Source organism: Myotis myotis, unplaced genomic scaffold (genome assembly GCF_014108235.1).
Source record: "Myotis myotis isolate mMyoMyo1 unplaced genomic scaffold, mMyoMyo1.p scaffold_m19_p_2, whole genome shotgun sequence".
Classification (NCBI taxonomy): domain Eukaryota; kingdom Metazoa; phylum Chordata; class Mammalia; order Chiroptera; family Vespertilionidae; genus Myotis; species Myotis myotis.
Window position 1 is genome coordinate 183,864,076 of NW_023416324.1, and position 22,694 is coordinate 183,886,769.

Below are 22,694 nucleotides of genomic sequence, written 5' to 3' on the forward strand. Positions count from 1 at the left end.
GGGTAGGCTGTGGCTACGGTCCATACATCCTCCCTAAAGGCCGGTCATTTTGTCACATTTAGGTATCATTTTTTGCATTATGTCACTTAGATGCTGTGTCTTGTGCCGTTATGTTCTATCACGCGCTAAGAAATGCCTCACCCTCCCTCAAATCCCCAGAGTGCCTAAGAGTGAAGACCCCCTGGAGACAGTGACTTTGGTGGAGCACCTCCCAGTGATGCCTAGATCATGCCATTGATCTTAGTCCACTCGTAGATGTCCTGCTCGCACACTATGTCATCGTTGATGAGCAGGTATCTGTCGCCCACGCAGAAACGCTTCTGGCAGGTGGCACATTTGAAACACTCCAGGTGATACACCTTGTCTTTCACCCCATCGTCATCTCATAGGCACGGACCCGCTTGTCACAGGAGGCGCAGAGACCATCTTGGCCAAAAAGCCTGAGATAGTCCCTCCAGTAGAGCTTGTGGCCCAGCTTGTAGTAGAGGCGCCGCCCCACCTCGCCCAGCCGGCACCCACGGAGGTCACAGCTGAGACAGTCCTCGTGCCAGTACTGGTCGATGGCCTTCAGAAAGTAGCAGTCCCCAATGTTCTGCTGTCAGCAGGGATGGGGGGATCTGCAGCACCTCATCCACAGGCTCCTCAGATGGGTCCAGGCTCTTCCTCTCGATGGCCGAGGACATTGGGGAGGGAGGTGGCGTGCCAGGCGGTGGGGGCGCTCCCTTTGTGGCTCGGTGCTGGCCAGCAGCAGGGACTCAGACCCCCTCGGGTGCTCGGGCGACACTGCTCCTGCACCTCTTCTGGCCGGGGCGCTCCTGCGGCGAGTTGACCCCTCCGCACTCAAGAACAGTCACCACACTCCCTGCCTCTCCACCAGTTCCTTCAAGTCCAGGATGGAAAATAGCTTCTTTTCAGAACTGTTGTTCCACAGATTGCTGGGGTCCAACCCCAGCAGGTCCAGGGGTCCCCAAAGGTGTGGACAGAGTCGGCGAAGAAGGAATGACACGGAGACAGCGTTCAGTTGATCAGCAGCCTAGCCAGGATCTCTAGCCAGAATCTCCAGCCAAGTTCTGGTCTGGATCTCCAGCGAAGTTCTGGTTAGGATCTCCAGCCAGGTTCTGTGTCCATGTTCTCTTGCTAGGTTCTCCAGCCAGATTCTGTAGCCATGTTCCCTCACTAGGTTCTGTCCAGGTTCTCCAGCCAGGTTCGGTCACCAGGTTCTAGTCAGGTTCTCTTGCCATGTTCTATCCAGGTTCTGTAGCCAGGTTCTGTCTCTAGGTTCTTCAGCCAGGTTCTCTCGCTAGGTTCTATCTCTAGGTTCTGTGTCCAGTTTCTGTCCAGGATCTTTTGCCATGTTCTCTCGCTAGGTTCTGTCTCTAGGTTCTGTGGCCAGTTTCTGTCCAGGATCTTTTGCCATGTTTTCTCCAGTGAAGCTCTTCTGTCTCTAGGTTCTGTGTAGGTTCTGTGTCTAGGTTCTGTGTGGATGTTGGGGTCCAACCCCAGCAGGTCCAGGGGTCCCCAAAGGTGTGGACAGAGTCGGCGAAGAAGGAATGACACGGAGACAGCATTCAGTTGATCAACAGCCTAGCCAGGATCTCTAGCCAAGTTCTGGTCAGGATCTCCAGCGAAGTTCTGGTTAGGATCTCCAGCCAGGTTCTGTGTCCATGTTCTCTTGCTAGGTTCTCCAAGTTCTCCAGCCAGGTTCTGTAGCCATGTTCCCTCGCTAGGTTCTCCAGCCAGGTTCTGTCCAGGTTCTCCAGCCAGGTTCAGTCACCAGGTTCTAGTCAGGTTCTCTTGCCATGTTCTATCCAGGTTCTGTAGCCAGATTCTGTAGCCAGGTTCTGTTTCTAGGTTCTTCAGCCAGGTTCTCTCGCTAGATTCTGTCTCTAGGTTCTGTGTCCAGTTTCTGTCCAGGATCTTTTGCCATGTTCTCTCGCTCGGTTCTGTCTCTAGGTTCTGTCTCCAGTTTCTGTCCAGGATCTTTTGCCATGTTCTCTCCAGCGAAGTTCTTCTGTCTCTAGGTTCTGTGTAGGTTCTGTGTATAGCTTCTGTGTGTAGGTTCCTGTTGTCTTGTTACATCTGTATTTATACCAATTGATTCCAATCCTATCAATCTCTATTCCAAAGGTTAGGGCATTTCTTATCTCCATTCGAGGGAGTAATGATTATGTAGCTTAAGCATGATTGTTCGTAGTTAAAGTGATTAATTACCCGCCTGGCACTTAGTTAAGGGGTTTTATTCCCTCCCTAACTTCAGGGGAAAATCCCTACCTGGGGAAACAACCTTTCTCAGAGAGGTGACCTTGGTTAAAACACATAGTTCCAAGAAGGTTAGCAAACATATTAAGAACAGTATGCCATATATGCCAGGTCCCTTGAAACATATGCTGTGCAGATGTTTCTTCCCTGCAGTGACTGTGTCAAGCAGCAAGGATGGACCGGCTCCCGGCAACAGATGATGTAATTCGGTGGCTTCTCCAATCAGATCGAGGTTGTCACTCCTCTGCCTCCTCAGCTAATTGCCCTTCTTCACACCTGTTGCTAATTCCTGGTGTCTATGCCACCTCCTTTCCCTGCCCGAACACTCACAGGTCCTAGTGGACAGCAGGCCTAGGGCTGATGGGGTGTATCCTTCCCACTTCTGTTCAAGGCCAGTTGCTGTTTGTTGAGTGTGTTGTAAACCCATGGTTGGGGGAGCTGGGCCCCCTGTGGCCTGGTTGTCTATCTGATGGGCAGAGTCTTCACTCCTGCAGTGAGCTCTCAGACCGCATTTGCTCTGCGTGGAATCTCCAGATTTCCAGGGGAGGTCCTCTGTGCTGTGCCAGACAGCAAGGCTGGATGGCCCCAATCCTGCTCAAACACTCAGGCTCAGGCTCAGAATGTCGCAAGCCAGCTTCTGGGGCTTCTGGGGCTTCTGGGGCTTGGCCTGCCTTGCTGCCCAGGACCTGATCGGGTCCTGGGAAGCATGGCATGCTGGCTTCTGGGGCTTCTGGGGCGGGACGGCTTCTGGGGCTTCTGGGTGGGGCTGCCTCACTGCTGGGGACCCACTGATCGGGCAGGTCCTGGCAGCAAGGCGGGGCCGGGCCTGCCCTGGATAGCAGCCCGCTGGCAGCTCATGCTGTCCAGCCCTACCTGCGTTATGCAAATTAGCCACCATCTTTGTTGGCAGTAATTTGCCTATCGTGCTGATTAGCCAATGGAAGGTATAGTGAAGGTACAGTCAATTACCATGTTTGTCTATTATTAGATAGGATAGTAAATCTAACACCATAATAGCTACCCTGATGGCAAATGTATTATGTGCCAGATAATGCATTAGTATCTAAAATATTTTTGTTTTCTTAATCCTTCAGTCATCCCTATGAGGAATGAGTTAGTATTTTATGAATGAGGAAATCAAGAGCCATTACAGTTAAGTAACTTACCAAAAGTTTCTTCAGCAAAGAAGAAATAGAGTTAGAATTTGACCTCATATCTCTCTAAGTCTTGTCCTGTCTTTTATCCTGCCCAGTTATTTTCACCTAGTTTGAACTCAACAAGTATTTGTTGACTAAATGGATAAATGGATGTCTACCAATAATCCATCCTTATAACTTCTTTTTAGGGAAGGAAACACATAGACACAAAGAGTTTCTTTAGCATCAATAGCTAATGCAGCTCTGTCTTCCTGGCCGACTGCTTCCTCAGTGTCAACCGAAGTGCCAGTTTTACCTCAGCCATATAAAGCACATGAATGTATTGGACTGGGGCCAGCATAGTGACAAGACCTCTTACATCAGACTCCCCTGAAGTAGACTGATCTTGAATGTGCTTAGGGAACCAGCAAAGGAGCATTACCAAAAAATAATTTTATGGAAAATTTTGATTCAGCATTTTATATTATTTAAAATTAATTATCATAATAATGCCTGAACTTTGTTGAGCAGTTACAATTTTTATGTTATAGGTTGGTGGTCTTTTTACCAGTACTTTTAATTCCAAGTGGTATGGGGTTAGAGTGGGAGAGTCAAGAGGTAGTACATATACCATGACAATGTTAATGCTTTAGATCTCTCATATTTCTAGTACAGCCCTCCTCTGCTTACCTAATGTGAAAATTCCTATGTATGACTCCAGACCTAGTGAATCAAAATCTGTGAGGCCTGGAACCTAAGAGGCCTCAGAAGACTCTGATGCATACTGACACAGGACTGCCCAGTAAACCAAACATCAGGCACTTTAGTGGTAGCCAACCCTCTGTCTAAGCATTCTAATAGCACTGTGAATTGGAAGGAGAAGTCACCATTTGTAATCATCATAGCTAATATTGATTCAGGCAGAATCATCCTATGGATGATAAATCGAGACAGAGATAGATGGATGTTGGATGAAGAGCATAATAATTGCACAGTCTCCAAGTGTCTCCCCAAAGACTGCTTATAACAGTGGTTCTCAATCTTCCTAATGCCGCGACCCTTTAATACAGTTCCTCATGTTGTGGTGACCCCCAACCATAAAATTATATGCGTTGCTACTTCATAACTGTAATTTTGCTACTGTTATGAATCATAATGTAAATATCTGATATGCAGGATGTATTTTCATTGTTACAAATTGAACATAATTAAAGCATAGTGATTAATCACAAAAACAATATGTAATTATATATGTGTTTTCCAATGGTCTTAGGCGACCCCTGTGAAAGGGTCGTTCGACCCCCAAAGGGGTCGCGAACCACAGGTTGGTGACCCACAGCTTGAGAACCGCTAGCTTATAAATTGCAATGGGGAAATCACTAACCATACTCTGAAGAAACTAGCATCCTGACCAGGTGCTTAAAATTGGCATCACCAAAAAATGCAAGTGGGCAGGTGTGCCTCTGAATGAGTTACTGTGAGAAAGACAGAACAAATGCTCTGTAGTGTTCTGACTGGGTGTGTTTAACCTGAATCTAATTATGTGGAAATATCAGACAAACTCAAAATGAGCTAGATCCTATAAAAGTGCTGGCCTATATGCTTCAAAAAAAAAAAAAAAAATGCCGATCTATGGAAGACAAGGAAAGGCTGAGGAACTATTTCAGAATAAGAGACTAAAGAGATATGACAACTATATGCAACATATTATCCTAGACTGAATCTTATACTGGAGGGAAAAATACTAAGAGGACATTATCAAGACAGCTGACAAAATTGGAATAGAGACTACAGATTAGGCAATAGTATCAATGTCAACATCAGTGGATTGTGTTACATAAGAGAAATGTCTTTGATTTTAAGAAATATGTTTTGAAATAGTAAGGGATAATAAGGCATGATGTGTGCAAACTACTCATGACTTCAGAAAATAATATATTAAAAATGCATATATATGTGTGTATAACCTACTACACACACACACACACACATACACACACACACAAACACACACACACTTAGATATTGGGGAGAGAATTATAACTGTGGCCAAAATATTTAAAATTAGTAAATATGGGTAAAAAGAAAATGAGAGTTTTAAAAACTATTCTTAAACAACTTCTCTGTAAATTTAAATTTTTTTTCCAATAAAAAGTTGTGTTTTTTTAAAGATACATTTCCCACCTCTGGGTATATTTAACTTTTAAACATGTTTGAGAACAATTAGTTAAGTAATTTTGTTTAATATATTTTATTAATTTCAGAGAGGAAGAGAGAAGGAGCAAGAGATAGAAACATCAATGATGAGAGAGAATCATTGATCAGCTGCCTCCTGCATGCCCCCAACTGGGGATCAGTCCTGCAATCCAGGCATGTGCCCTACCTGGGAATCCAACCCTAACCTCCTTGTTCGTAGGCGCCATGCATCCAGGCTAGTTAAGTAATTTAAAGAGTAGTACAAAAGATAAGGACTCTTCATGGTTACTGTTCATTAATTTTGTGACTCTGAAAACAAAATGCCGAGTCATTCGGTATGTGTTCTCCATTTGAAAATGACAACCTTGATAACCATTTACCTGTGTGTTACGATGGTAGGCAGTGGAATGAGGTAGAAAGAATTCTGTGAACTGCAAAATGTGGTTAATAGCACTGATCTGGAGAAAAAAAATGGCGGAGGTTTAGATGGACGTGTCGGTGCCTTGTCCCGGAGCAGATAAGGGCGAGCAGCTGAAACAGGTAACATACAGCCTGAAAAAGCAGAGGAGATTCAGCTGAGAGACAGTCTGCAGCCAGAAAAGACAGAGAACTCCTAGAAAAAGGGAACGGTTAGAGATCGAGGCTGAAACCTCACCCAGAGCGCTGGCTCAGCCGCGGAGACCACGCCATCTTGAGTGGCTGTTACCAGCATCCAGAGATCGGCTACTAACCCGGAAGCAACGGCTCTCAAGCAGCGCAACTACATGAACTCAGAGGATCCCTGCTTCTCCCCACAGAAATGTTGGACTTCCCCCAAAGGTGCGGTTTGCAATTTAGGTTGGAGAGTGGGATGCACGTGGGGGGGGGATCTGCACCCCACAAAGTCCGCGGCCGTTGGGGCCAGCATGACCCACGAGTGTGGAAGGGCTCCCCTAGGGCTGCTGGCAGAAGGGAACGCTATAAATAAGCCCATAGTTGGAATGGATGCAAATGGGCAGCCTCAGATTTTGCCAGTCTGCAGGCTACTTGGTGCCAGGGGCCAGAGCGTGCACAGAGACTCCGTGCAGATCTGGAAGGTGGAGCCCTTTTCGCACAGCTTCCCAGGCTCTTGTTTTCACACTTTCTCTTAAATCTGTGCGTTTGATTGTTGAACCCAGTGCATGGGATTACCCAGTTGGGGTCACTTGCAGAGCCTGTAGGAGAAGGTTGTTTTTGGGAAGCCTGGGAAACAGAGCTGGGAGTGATGACTGGGGGAACCAGCTCTGGGCAGAGGATTTTCCCAAGCCAGTTTAAGGTACAATAGAGAACTCCTGGTCAGAGAGGACTTATAGCCTCAGAGGTCAATCCAGACACACTGCCACACAGAGGCAGAGCTACGAACTGACTCTTCTGTAAATACAGATAAAGGCAATCTGGGGAACCAATACGGCCTGCCTTAAAATCAGGACTGTGGCTTACAACACAGAGGAACAGTGCATCGGAGGGAAATTCAACATTCTCCTGAATATCTGGCGTGCCAAAAAGAAGAGTAGAAGATCTGAAGCAGCTTCATTACTGCACATTTTTAATTATTTTTTTATTATTTTTTCACCTTTTAACTAAGAAACCATTTTTTTTCTTTTTTCATCACCTGATTTTACCCTTTTAATTACTACATTTTTATTTTTAACCAGTATTATTACTGCTACCATTTTACCATTTTTTAAAGTGTCATTTTCTTTTCTCTTTATTTTATTTTGGGACTAGTGTTCTCCATTCTATTTTCATCATTCCTTTAGCATCATTTTTCTCTACCTCAATTTTGCCTCTGTGCTAAAACCCTCTTCCCCACTTTTCCCCTTTTGTTGTCCTGTTTCTCTTACTCTATTCCTGCTTTAGATTTTCCCTATTCTTTTTACCCCCTGTCAAAATTTCACCCTACTTATATATCCTATTTCCAATCCCCTGCTCTAAATCCTTATACACCTCTCCCTTATCTTTCTTCACTATCCAAATTTATTTTTCTTTTCTTCTTTTCTCTCTCTATTGTTTTTTTGTTTTTTGCTTGATTGTTGAGTATATGGGGTTTTTTTTAGGATTGTTTGTGATGTTGTTCTGCTTTTTCTTTTTCTTTTTATGTTTCCCACCCCCCACCCAGTGATTTTTGTGCTTCTGTTTTCCCTTGCCTCGCTTGATATTATTGGTTGTTTGTAGTTTGTATTCATCTCCAGGGATCCGTTGCTGGAATTTGTTGGGATTAGTGGCGGTTCTATTGGAGTTTTCTCCTCATATAAATAGTCTCCTCCCCTATTCTACTTCATTCTCTTTTCTCTCTTACTTTTTTTTTCTGTTTTCTCTTCTATCTTTTTCTCTTCTTTCTTCCTTATCCCCTAACTCTCTTAGCTCGGGTGGCCACCTTTATTTGGGGTTATTAATACTGTAAATACATTTGTGTTCAGGGCCTGGTACATTGTGCCTTGTTGTGTTGTATTTTGTGCCTTTAAATCAACGCAACAGATCCAAGCAACAGCAGCCTCCTGATCACCACACGCTCTGTCTGAGGAACAGTTGCTGTGTGTGAAGCCTCCCTCCACCAGCCAGAAGAGCCACCACAGCTGTGAACAGCACCCACCAGAGGACCTGCTACCAACGGAGGAACAGCTGCTACCACAAAAGCCCAAAGAGCAACCACAGCCTGAGGAGCCACTGCCACCCAGGAAGCAGCCACTGAATGACTCAGCATCTAGATATGTCAGTGAGATCAAACATGGGTAGACAAAGAAATACCCAAAGAAAAGAAAAGGAGGGCTCTCCAGAAAAGCAGCTAAGCAATACAGAGGCATGCAACATGACAGAAAAAGAATTCAGAATAAGGGTCCTAGAGAGCATAAACCGGATGGAGAAAAACATCAACAACATATGCAAGAAGCAAGAAGAAACAGATGAAAAGATAAATAACTTATGTAAGACCCAAGAAGAAATGAAGAGCGATATAGCTTCAATAAAAAACACCATTGAAAATGTCAAGAGTAGACTAGGAGAAGCGGAGGACCGAATTAGTGAATTAGAAGACAAGGAAGCAAAACACACCCAAACTGTACTTCAATTGGAGAAAAAAATTAAAAGACAGGAGGAGAGTCTAAGGGAGCTTTGGGACAATATGAAACAAAACAACATACGAATAATAGGGGTGCCAGAACAACAGAAAGAGGAACAAGGATTAGAAAACCTATTTGAAGAAATAATATCAGAAAACTTCCCTGAGGTGGAGAAGAAAAAAGTCACACAAGCCCAGAGAGTCCCAAACAAGGTGAACCCGAAAAGACCCACACCAAGACACATCATAATTACAATGGCAAATGTTCAGGACAAAGAGAGAATCTTACAGGCTGCAAGAGAGAGACGGAAAGTTACATACAAGGGATCTCCCATTAGATTATCAAATGAATTCTCAACAGAAACACATCAGGCCAGAAAAGAATGGATGGAAATTTACAAAGTGATGCAAAGCAAAGGACTGAATCCAAGAATACTCTATCCAGCCAGGCAATCATTCAAAATAGAAAGGGAAATAAGAAGCTTCACAGACAATAAAAGGCTAAGGGAGTTCATCATCACCAAGCTAGCAATGCAAGAAATGCTAAAGGGACTGGTGTAAAAAGAAGAAATGAAAAGCTCAGAAAGAAAACAGCCACACAAAAAAAGAAATGGCTACAAACAAGTACCTTTCAATAATAACTTTAAATGTAAATGGACTAAATGTTCCAACCAAAAGACATTGAGTGGCTGAATGGATAAAAAATCATGACCCATACATTTGCTGTCTACAAGAGACCCACCTCATTAGAAGGGACTCACACAGACTGAAAGTGAAGGGATGGAAAAATATCTTTTAGGCAAATGGAAATGAAAAGAAAGCTGGGGTAGCAATACTTATATCGGACAAAATAGACCTCAAAGTGAAGGCCATAGCAAGAGATAAGGAAGGCCACTTCATAATATTAAAGGGATCAATACAACAAGAAGATATGACCGTGGTAAACATACATGCACCCAATGCAGGAGCACCCAAATACATAAAAAAACTCCTGGAAGATATCAAAGGAGAGATCAACAACAATACAATCATAGTAGGGGACTTTAATACACCACTGACATCACTGGATAAATCCTCTAGACAAACAATCAACAAAGAAACAGCAATCCTAAATGACTCACTAGATCAGATGGATTTAATTGACATCTTCAGAACACTTCACCCCAAAGCCACGGAATATACATTCCACTCAGGTGCTCATGGCACATATTCAAAAATAGACCACATACTGGGTCACAACCAAAGTCTCCCCAAATTCAAGAAGATTGAAATCATACCAAGCATCTTCTCAGACCACAAGGGCATAATATTAGAAATAAACTACAATAAAAACAACCCAAAATACTCAAACACTTGGAAGCTGAATAGCATGTTATTAAATATTGATTGGATTACCAATGAGATCAAAGAAGAAATTAAAAACATCCTGGAAACTAATGACAATGAAAACACAACAATCCAAAACCTATGGGACACAATGAAAGCAGTCCTGAGAGGGAAGTTTATAGCTCTACAGGCCTATCTCAACAAACAAGAAAAAATGGTAGTAAATCATCTAACTCTACAACTCAAAGAATTAGAAAGAGAGCAACAAGAAAACCCCAGAGTGAGCAGAAGGAAGGAGATAATAAAGATTAGAGCAGAAATAAATGACATAGAGACCAAAAAAACAATATAGAAAATCAATGAAACCAAGAGCTGGTTCTTTGAAAGGATAAACAAGATTGACAAACCTCTAGCCAGGCTCACCAAGAAGCAAAGAGAGAGGACCCAAATAAACAAAATCAGAAACGATAGAGGCGAAATAACAACAGACCCCACAGAAATACAAATGATTGTTAAAAAATACTATGGACAGCTCTACTCCAACAAACTAGACAACCTGGAGGAAATGGACAAATTCCTAGAAAAATACAACATTCCAAAACTCAATCAGGAGGAATCTAAAAATTTCAATAAGCCAATAACTATGGAAGAAATTGAAGCAGTCATCAAAAAGCTTCCAGGAAACAAAAGCCCAGGACCAGACGGCTTCACAGGGGAATTTTACCAAACATTCAAGGAAGAAATAAAACCTATCCTCCTCAGGCTACTACAAAAAATCCAAGAGGAAGGAACACTTCCCAGCTCATAAAACCAGGTAAAGACAACACAATGAAAGAGAATTACAGGCCAATATCCCTCATGAACATAGATGCCAAAATCCTCAACAAAATCTTAGCAAATCAGATCCAGCAGTACATCAGAAAGATCATACACCATGACCAAGTAGGATTTATCCCAGGGATGCAAGGATGGTACAATATCTGCAAATCAATAAACATGATACATCACATAAACAAACTGAAAGAAAAAAACCACATGGTCATATCCATTGATGCAGAAAAAACATTTGACAAAATCCAACACCCATTTTTGATAAAAACTCTCAGCAATGTGGGAGTAGAAGGATCATACCTCAACATAATAAAAGCCATGTATGACAGGCCCACAGACAACATCATACTCAATGGACAAAAACTAACACCATTTCCCCTAAGAATAGGAACAAGACAGGGATGCCCACTCTCACCACTCCTGTTCAACATAGTCCTGGAAGTATTAGCCATTGAAATTAGACAAGAAGAAGAAATAAAAGGCATCCCAATTGGAAAAGAGGAAGTAAAACTGTCCTTATTTGCAGATGACATGATATTATACATACAAAACCCTAGAGACTCCATCAAAAAACTACTAGACTTAATACATGAATTTGGCAATGTAGCAGGATACAAAATTAACCCCAAGAAATCAGGCATTTCTATACACCAATAGTGAACTTTCAGAAAGAGAGATTATAAAAAGAATCCCATTTGCCATTGCACCAAAAAAATTAAAATACCTAGGAATAAACTTAACTAAAGAGGTAAAAGACCTCTACTCAGAAAACTACAGGATGTTGAAAAAAGCGATAGAGGAAGACATAAACAGATGGAAGAACATACCGTGTTCATGGATTGGTAGAATCAACATCATTAAAATGTCCATACTACCCAAAGCAATCTATAAATTCAAAGCACTTCCCATTAAAATACCAATGGCATACTTCACAGATTTAGAACGAACTCTCCAAAAATTCATCTGGAATAAAAAAAGACCCCGAATAGCTGCAGCAATCCTGAGAAAAAACAAAGTAGGTGGGATCGCAATACCAGATATCAAGCTGTATTACAAAGCCACTATTCTCAAAACTGCCTGGTACTGGCACAAGAACAGACATATAGATCAATGGAATAGAATAGAGAGCCCAGAAATTGGCCCGAACCAATATGCTCAATTAATATTTGACAAAGGAGGCAAGAACATACAACGGAGCCAAGATAGTCTCTTCAGTAAATGGTGTTGGGAAAATTGGACAGATATATGCAAGAAAATGAAACGAGACCAGCAACTTACACCATACTCAAGAATAAACTCAAAATGGATAAAGGACTTAAATGTACGACAGGAAACCATAAAAATTCTAGAAGAATCCAAAGGCAACAAAATCTCAGACATATGCCGAAGCAATTTCTTCACTGATACAGCTCCTAGGGCACTTGAAACTAAAGAGAAAATGAACAAATGGGACTACACCAAAATAAAAAGCTTCTGCACAGCAAAAGAATCCATCAACAAAACAATAAGAAAGCCCACTGTGTGGGAAAACATATTTGCCAATGTTATATCTGATAAGGGCCTAATCTCCAAAATTTATAGGGAACTCATACAACTTAACAAAAAGAAGATAAACAATCCAATCAAAAAATGGGCAAAGGATCTAAATAGACACCTCTCAAAAGAGGACATTCAGAAAGCCAAGAGACATATGAAAACATGTTCAAAGTCACTAATCATCCGAGAGATGCAAATCAAAACAATAATGAGGTACCATCTCACACCTGTCAGACTGGCTATCATCAACAAATCAACACACGACAAGTGCTGGAGAGGATGTGGAGAAAAAGGAACACTCGTGCACTGCTGGTGGGAATGCAGACTGGTGCAGCCACTATGGAAGACAGTATGGAGTTTCCTCAAAAAACTAAAAATGGAACTCCCATTTGACCTGTGATCCCACTTCTAGGAATATATCCCAAGAAACCAGAAACACCAATCAGAAAGGATATGTGCACCCATATGTTCATAGCAGCACAATTCACCATAGCTAAGATCTGGAAACAGCCTAAGTGCCCATCTGTAGATGAATGGATTAGAAAACTGTGGTACATCTACACGATGGAATACTATGCTGCTGTAAAAAGGAAGGAACTCTTACCATTTGCAACAGCATGGATGGAACTGGAGAGCATTATGCTAAGTGAAATAAGGCAGTCAATGAAGGAAAAATACCACATGATCTCACTCATTCATAGATAATAAAGACCATTATAAACTTATGAACAATAATAGATACAGAGGCAGAGCTGCCTCAAACAGATTGTCAAACTGCACAGGAAAGCCAGGGAGGGTTGGGGGGCAGGAGGGAGGGGGTTAAGAGATCAACCGAAGGACTTGTATGCATGCATATAAGCATAACCAATGGACATAAGACACTGGGGGGTAGGGGAGTCCAGGGGATTGCCAAGGGCGGGAGGAAAAAAAGGACATATATGTAATACCCTTTGTAATACTTTAAGCAATAAAACAATTAAAAAAAATAGCACTGATCTGCTGTGTGACATGAGCAGATCATTTCACCTGCCCAAGACTCCCTTTCTTCATCAGCAAATTAAGGAGATTAGATTAGAATATGTTGAAATCCTCTTCCTATCTATCTTCCTACAATTCTGAGTTATAGTTTAAGAAATAAAATAAGAAATTCTAAGAGTTAAGACCTATATCAACAGAATTAAAGAGTGGACCAAAGTTAAAGAAAAATTTTTTCCTTACACATCTGTACAGTGTTAGCCTCTTAAGCAAATAGAAACTTGGATCACTTTTATAGAAAGACAAATTAATGTTTGCAAAGAAACAGAACAACTTTAAAACTTTCTCTAGGATGCCCATGAATTTGGCTGCCCGATTGCATTTATGTTTCAAGAAGGAATGTAGCCAAAGGTCTCTGACCTTTACATTGAAACATTACACTCTACCCTCATATTCTTGCCACGGCCAATGAGTTATTGTTTTTACAGTCAAATTAGATGATGGATTTTAGAGAAGTACAGTTGTGTTCCCATGGACCACACTCATAAAGATAGCAAGTTGTACCATTATCACTTCCCAAAAAAGATTGATTTTTCTGATTTTGCTTTCGGTTCTGAATGAGCCATACTTTATGTCAAGAAAGAATTGGGGAAATTATTTACTTCCTAACACAGACTAAAATAAAAGAGATCAGGGTAACTGCATTATAAATATTCTTTATTTAGAGTGGTAAATAATAAAAATAGAAGAAATAAAGGAAGGAAGGGAGACAGAGAGAGGGAAGGGGAGGACGAGAGGGAGGAGGGAGGGAGGGAGGGAAGAAGGGAGGGAGGGAGGGAGGAAGGAAGGGAGGGAGGGAGGAAGGAAGGAAGGAAGGAAGGAAGGAAGGAAGGAAGGAAGGAAGGAAGGACCTGCAATTACAAATTTTCCAATATGAAGCCAATTTGTAAAATGCTACCTTATGTGTACTTCACTCCCACTAAACTTCCTAATAAGCATTTGTAATATGGTACAGCAGGAAATAAAAAAAAGATAATTTTGATTTTTTATTAGATATACAATCAGATAAGATACAATAATATCATTTATCCATTAAACAGATATTTATTGTGTGTCTACTCTTTATCGAGCACATTCTGAATATATAGCAGTGAACTGGGCATACAAGGCACATTCTCTCATGGAGCTTAAATTATGGTGGAGGAAGATAGATATGAATGAAATATACATAAGTAAATAGTGCTGTGATAGGAGTATGAAGAGATTTAAAATCAATATATGACTGAAGGGTGGTTACTTTTGAATTCAGAGAAAGTTTCTTGGGGAACATAGATTTAAGCTATGATCTGAATAACCATGAAAAATAATGGAGAGACTATTCCAGCCCAACTATTGCAAAGGCAGAATAAAATGAAAGCCAGGTGGCTGGAACATAGTAGATAAAGGAAGAAAAACAAGTGATGAAATTTTAGAGGAAGCAGAGGCATAAGGGATTTGCATTCTATTCTAGGTGTTAGGGGCAGCCATTCGAAGGTTTAAAGGAGAACTTAGTGGGATCTGACTTTCATTTGAAAGGATGACTGAGACTGCTGTGTTGGAGGAAGTAATTGCAATTATCTAGACATGAGATCATGGGGTCTGGAGGAGGGTGTTGTCATAGATATGCAAAGAAGTGGACCTTTGAAAGAAAGTCTACAGGGTCTGATGATGGAATGGAAGATGTGGGTTAAGTGAAAGAAAGAAGGAAATGCAAAAAGCTTATAAATTTCTGTCCTGGCCAATGGCATAGATGTGGGGGCATGTACTGGAATGGAGAAGACTAGGAGAGGGGCAATTTGAGGTGATGGGAATTAAGAGATCTATTTGGGGCTTGTTAATTTTAAGATGCATACTAGGGTATTCCAAATAGATATGTCACAGACAATTGGGTATACAATTTTGAAGTTCTGGGAGTATATAAGGGCTAGAGTTTGTAACCCTGGGCGTTAAGAGCATATGACAGTATTTGAAGCTACAAGACTGGACAAATTACCTAAGGAGAGAATGTAGTTGGAGAAAAGAAGTGGCTCCAGCTCTTGGGTAGAACAGAAGAGCAAGAGCCAACCCAGAAGACTGAAAATGGGTGTCCAGTGAAGTGATAGAAAAATCAGATGACTGTGGTATCCGAGAAGGTGGGCGAGGGCTCCACAAAAGAGAGTGTCCTCTAGAAAGATTGCTCATGATGACTTTCATGTTGCCATCCCGAGGTTGTCATCTGCCAGACCTCCAGAGCAGTCTAAATAGAATGAATGGAAGGGACTGAAGCCTCAAGAGAGTGGATTGGGAAGAGAATATGTGATGAAAAAAAGTGGAGGCAGAATGTTAAAAAATGATTCAGTCATTGTGCAGCACAGGCAGCAGTGATAGGGTAGCAGCAGGAAGGGGAGGTGGAGGCAAGGAAATTTGCTTGTTTGTTTTTCTTAAAAGAAAAGTGTTGCTAGATCAGTGTGTGCAATAACAGGATTAAGCAGAACAGGGGAGGTGATATGGAAAGATGACTATTGCAAGAGCCCAGTCATTGAGAGGATGGAGAGGTGGGATCCAGATAAAAGACTTTAGCCTTGGAAAGAGTAGAGGGTTGTTCAAGGAGGCTACTTATGTAATTACCTCATTTCTTCTCTTCATTTATGTGCCATTGCATAGAGTCTCTCATTTGATTTTCACACGATTCTCTTGTATTTGATCATTCCCATTTCCAAGGGAGGGAAATGAAGTTTAGAGAGGTTGGACAATTTCTCCTACAACATACAGTTAATAAATAGTAAATCTAGAATTCAAACCTTCCTTGCAGCTCCAAATGGAATGCTCTTTCCACTACATAATCCCATGATGGAGCCTCTTTCTAATGCTCTCTCTGATGCAACGTGCCAAATGTTCACAGTGTACCAGGTACAAACAAGGACGGTTGCTTTGATACCATTATTCCCATTTGGTGACTCAGTGATCAGCAAATGGTTTGGAAATTTCGAATTTGAAATCTCTGGAACCCACTCATGTGAAAGTTTAATGTCCACATCAATTTTTTTTCTGAATTTAATGACTGCCGGAATATAACAGTGTCATACTTACACTTGCAACTAAAAATCTTATTTAAAAAAAACACCTAAAAACTTATGTTTTTCTCATATACTTGATAAACATTAATGACCAATTTATTTTGTTACCATTTTAAAAGGAGTCCCACCCAATCAAACAGCAAAGTTACATAGCTAGCTGTTAAAATAACAGAAAAATATTAAGGTAGGGGAAGTACAAATCCCAATCAATGGTGGTCCAGTACACAGGAGTTTATTACCCTACAGTCCAAAATGTGCTGAGTTCTAGACTTAAGTCTGGTAAACTTTCTCGGGGATCACCTTCAAGTTGTCTAATCTCTTGGTTTCCTCAGTAAAATGAGGGTAATGGTATTTAAGGAGAAGTGTTCTGAGAAACAAATGGGATAACCCAGTGAGAAAACTTTGTACACTTGGAGTACCTGCTGGTTATTATTATTCTTATAACACTGCATCGTATGTTTCATTTTGTGTTTCTTAATGAGCATTGTGAGCCAATTTCACTCTTCCTTCTGGAAATAGTGCCTTATGGGTACCTGGAAGAAAGAAAAGAAAAATTGCCTGTGTAGGGACACCTCCCAGTTGGGCTCTTATAACAAGTAAATCTCTTGAAACTGCATCAGCCCCTGTTCCCACCGAAGCATGTCCATTATTGCTACCACAGTGCTCACCTCAGCTACGCACTTAACCCATAACAAATGTTCACTGAGGGCCTCTTACATTCCAGGCCCTGAAAGAACTTGACATCAGTGTAGAAAAAGGATTGTGATACATTTCCACCTCAGCAGTTCACAGTCTGAGAGTGTCTCCTCTGTATGAAGTTATTTATCTGTACATCTCCCCTCCTCAACCTTCACCCATCTCCAACTGCGGGCTCTAGAGTGCCAAGACCCTTCTAATTCATTTTCCGTCTCCTTTGTAATATGTAGCACAATACATTGCTCAGAGTGGGTGTTCAATAAATAATTATTGGATTGAAGAAATATTTTGTAGGGTGTTTTTAAAATATCAAGGTGTACTAGTGGACTAACAAGCAAGATGTTTTTCCTTATAATGTCTCTCTGGTTACATTTAACAGCAAGTTAAAATTAGATCCTTTTAAAAAAAAGAAAACCATGGCAACTGTGATGGTGAATGTTTCAGAGAGCACATTTTTAAAGGATTCTCTTTTTCTGAATTTCCCATGTTGGAGCTGCCTATTTCAATTGAAATTCCAATAAATAATCTGTGCTACTAATAGCCACATAGGCCACTGATTGTATCTATGAAGCAATAGAAACTCCCACGTAGAACAGAATGCTTGATGAAATGCTTGAAGAACAAAATAAATGTGTTGAAAATCCAGCAAATAGATTTTAAATGGTTACCCGCTGGAAATGATTGAACATTAACCTCCCTTTGTTTCTTGTACCTGTATTTATTATAAAACCCTGGAGATTGTTCTAATGTTTCATATCAATATTTGCTGGAGATCATTTTTTTTTTCTCTGGGAGGAAATCAATTTTACAGTGCTGTCTTCTTAATTAAAGAATGGGCATTTTCACAGAATGTTATCAGTGAGTACTGTCTGGTAGTTTTCTCTCAAAGTATTTTTATTGAAGTCATGATTAAAGTGTAACACAATGCCTCAGAACACTGACTAATGTCATGTTAATCAACTTGACTACTAAAAGAAATGAAGAGGCTGATAGTTTAAATCTAGTTTGTACATTACTCATTTGAACTGCCAAAGAAGAAAATATATTTTATCCAGGACCAAATATAAAACAAACAAACAGAAATCTAGCAAAACACCTCAGAAACAACTTTTAAAAATTTACAGGCCATACCTTAAGGAAAATCCAATTTTGTTCCTCTTAAAATTTGTAAATTAGCCTTTGATTCACAGCATCCATATTGATCCACATCCATTGAATGCCTACCTATGCAAACCACTGAACTAATGTCAAGATAGGTAAAGCATATTTTTGCTTTTAGAGAGTTTATTGGAAGAAATAAGTCATTCATACATAACTGCAATGTATAAAATAAGTGCTTTAAATGCCATTGGTATTCTGAGGAAGGAGAGATGGATAACTTCTGGCTAGGTTTGGACAGGTGGAATGAGGTGGGAATATAAAGATGGAGAATTCTTAGTAGACAGACTGAAATGAGTATCTTTTGCAAGTAACAAGAATTTCAAATTGACTTCAGAGTAGTTTACAGAAGGAGTGCTAAATAAGTCTGGTAACACATTGGGCTAGATGGTGAAAGGCCTTGAATTCCAGATTATTTAAATGGAGTTTTATAATTTGTTTAAGAGCTGTAGGAGAGCAGATCTAAAACTCTCCTGTGAAACAGTTTTTATAAAGAACAGGCTCTAAATCTGAAGCTGAGGTTTGATTTGTAACCAACATTAAAAATATTGGTTGGGTATGGCCATGTTTTTTCAGCCTGCATGTCTAGGCCACTTTTAGATAATAGGATATTTTTTCTAGGTTTTTACAGGGACATGAATTATTGTCTCTTGGACAAATTTGTAGTAATTGACCTTCCAGGTGTTTGAAATGAAATATTTTCTTACGAATTTATTCTTTCTGAGTGCTCTATATACCATGTACACTTTGCCCTTCTCTATTATTGTTTTGTATATAAATATGCACTGAAAATCAAAATTATGATTTCTATATAGAGGTTTAAGGACTGATGCAGAATTATTCAGAAGCCTCTTTCATAAAACAAGAAAACATTCTTCCTTGTAAAGAGAAAAGATGTGGGGAAGTGTGGGGGACATCTGGGAGGAAGAATGGTGTGGAGAAGTTTGAAGGAAAAATAGGCAGAAGATAGGAGGGGGAGAAGGGAGGCAGAGAGAGAGAGAGAGAGAGAGAGAGAGAGAGAGAGAGAGAGATTTAAAGAGAGAGAACCTTCTAGCAGAAGTGGTTGTAAAGATAAGTGTATACATTTGTATGTATTTAAGGGATGTGAAAGAGGGGTAAAAGAGATAGGTAATGCTAAAAATGTTGCTAAGTATAACCAATTATAGACAATCTGACACATTTTAGCCACTGGTGCTTGAAGTAGAGAGAGAGTTCAGAAAAGATACCTGGGACATATCATGAAAATTTTGGAATAGCTCACCCAGCAAAATTTCCTGTTTATATTTTTTGCAGTCTATTTTAAGAATGGATATGAATCAGAGATCCTTAAAATCAGGTATTTTGAGCTTTAAACAGTTTTCAAGAGATTCACATTTCTTTGGCTTCACAGATAGCATTGAACCAAGAAAGGGACATAGCCTATATAATAAAGAGCTAATATGCAAATGTTTGTCATGCCCTCATGCCCTCAAGCCCTTGCACCTTTGCACCAGAACTATTCAGATACTCAACACTGGGGAGAGAGGAATGGGGACCAGCCAGGCACAAATGAGCTCACGAGAGAGGAATGGGGACCAGCCAGGCTGCGGCCTGGGAGAGGGACAAGCTGCATGCCCTGTGGTCCCATGTGCTAGCGGCTGTGCCTGTAGCCCGGGAGAGTGGCAAGCTGCCTGCCCCATGGTCCCGGGCACCAGTGCCTGCAGCTGTGGCCCAGGCAAAGCCGCCTGCCCATGGTCCCCTGTGGCCGGCCCAGGCGAAGCTGGCCCGGATCCTGGGTGCCTGCGGCCGGCCAGAGGGAGAGAAGCCCTGGTCCCAGGTGCGGGGTGAGGCAGAGGTGGTTAGGAGCGATCAGACCAGCAGGGAGGCAGTTAGGGGCGATCAGGCAGGCAGGCAGAGGTGGTTAGGGGCGATCAGGCAGGCAGGCAGAGGGGTTAGGAGCCAGTGGTCCCAGATTGTGAGAAGCAGTCAGACATCCCCCGAGGGGTCCCAGATTGGAGAGGGTGCAGGCCAGGCTGAGGGACACCCTCCCCCCCACATGAATTTTGTGCACTGGGCTTCTAGTACATATATAATTTCTATAACATCAATCAGAATCAAGCTTTACTTGGAACTGTGTGGCATATAAATTTTACTCAAAACTGCATATGACACTTAAAAAAAAATACAAGGTATGCATGGGGTGTTGGCGTTGTGCTACTTTCTTTCTGCATGTCTGCTACTGAAAGAAACTTTTTGGTATAGATGCATATCCCAAGTGTCCATCCATGAGACATCTTAATTCAAGAACTGAAGCTAATTTTCGCTCAACTCAAAGTGTATATGGCACAAGAGCAAACATGATAGAGTGATGGCCAAGACAGATTCTTCCTCACCACTCCAACTAGCCCCATTAATGGTACAAAAGATATATTGGATGCCAGAAATGATTCCAAAGAGAGGAAAGAAAACAGGGCCTTGATCAAAGTAAAGCTGTGTGGATGGGGCCTATGATTTTCAGCCATGGTGATCTCCTTAATTATTAAGCATAACACAGGCTGCCAAAAATTTTATTCTGTTAGGTGTTTCACCCTGCAGAAACACAACTCTAGTACATCAGTATCAATCACTGGGGAAATATTATTCTAGTATTAAACTTTTGCAAATTAATATCCAAGATGGCTGTTGTTGGAATTATGGGAATTTGATCTCTCTAATACAATAATATTGACCTCACAGTAGATTTTTTGACATGTCCACATTTGAACTCAACCTTGTCTGGTGACAGAAATGTACAATTGTGGGGATGAGGAAAGTGCCTCAAAGGTTAGAGTCATATGTACTGTTTTGGTTCTTCCTTTACTCTTCTTAAGAATTACTGGGGAGAAGATCCAAGATGGCAGTAAAGTAGGTAGAAGTTACACTCACCTCCTTCCAGGACCATACTGGAATTACAACTAAATTATAGAACAATCCACCTGAATAATGAACTGATGACTAGCAGGACAGAAGTCTTATAACCAAGGATGTATAGAAGAAGTCACACTGAGACTGGTAGGAAGAGTGGCGATGTGAAGAGTTTGACCCTGCACCCATGTGCAGTGGTTGAGAATCTGGAGAGATATCACAGCTACAAAAGCTCCCGCTGAGGAGCAAAGGGTCTCAGCTCCAGGCAGGCTCCCTAGTCCACAGCACCAGAGCTGGGAAAGGTAGCTCACATGACATCTGGCTGTGAAAATCACTGGGGATTCTATCTGCCAGGGGAAGATGGGAGTTGCTAGAAATCCAGCCCCTTGTGTGTCAAGTGCAGACCCTCCCCTGGGCCCCAAGCTGAATGAAACTTTATAAAGTGAACTGTTTTTCCTGGGGCCCTTCTCCTGTCCCCTGCATGGAATTGGAGCTGTGCATCCTCAAAAAATAAATAAATAAATGAATTGCTGGGTATGACTTGTTTTACTTAGCATAGTACCCTCTAGGTCTGTTCATGTTGTCACAAATGGTAAGATTTCATTCTTTTTTATAACTCAGTAATATTCCAATGTATATGGTACCACGTCTTCTTTATCCAGTCATCTATTGATGGACACTTAGGTTGCTTCTGTAGGTTAGCTATTGTAAATAGTGCTGCAGTGAACATAAGGATGCATATATATTTTTGAATTAGTGTTTTGGATTTCTCCAATAAATACCCTGAATTGGAATTGCTGGGTGGTAAGGTAATTCTGTTTCTAATTTTTTGAGGAACCTCCATACTGTTTTCCATAATGTTTGCATCAACTTACAATCCCACCAACAGTGCACGAGGGTTCACTCTTCTTCACATTCTTGCCAACACTTTGTTTGTTGACTTAATGATGATAGCAATTCTGACATGTGTGAGGTGATTTCTAATTGAAGCTTTAATTTTTATTTTCTCTGATGATTAGTTATGTTGAGCACCTTTTCATATATCTATTGGCCATCTGTGTACCTGTTTAGAGAAATAGCTATTTAGGCCCTCTCCTCATTTTTAATTGGGTTGTTTGCTTTTTTGGTGTTAAGTTGTATGAATTCTAGACATTAACCCTTTATCTGATGTAACATTAGCAAATATCTTCTCCCATTCAGTAGGTTGTCTTTTCATTTTGTTGATGATTTCCTTTGTTGTACAAACAGCTTTTAGTTTGATGCAGTCCCATTTGTTTATCACTTGTTTTCCTGGCAGAAAAGGAAATACCACATAATTTTGCTTATATGTGTAATCTACAAACCAAAAAAAACCAAAACCAAAAACAAACAAACAGACTTATATATACAAAAAACAAAATGATTGTTTTTAGATGGAAGGGGGTTTGGGAGGCTGAGTTGAAGGTTAATGGAATAAGAAAAGCAACTTGTTAGTTATAAAATATTCATGGGAATACAAAGTACACCATAGGGAATATAGTCAATAAT

General features: G+C 41.0%; 1 pseudogene; it reads right to left on the reverse strand.

Moving 5' to 3' along the window:
• Positions 1–221: 221 nt before the first annotated feature.
• LOC118675770 lies at positions 222–3,157 on the reverse strand (annotated as a pseudogene).
• Positions 3,158–22,694: the final 19,537 nt, after the last annotated feature.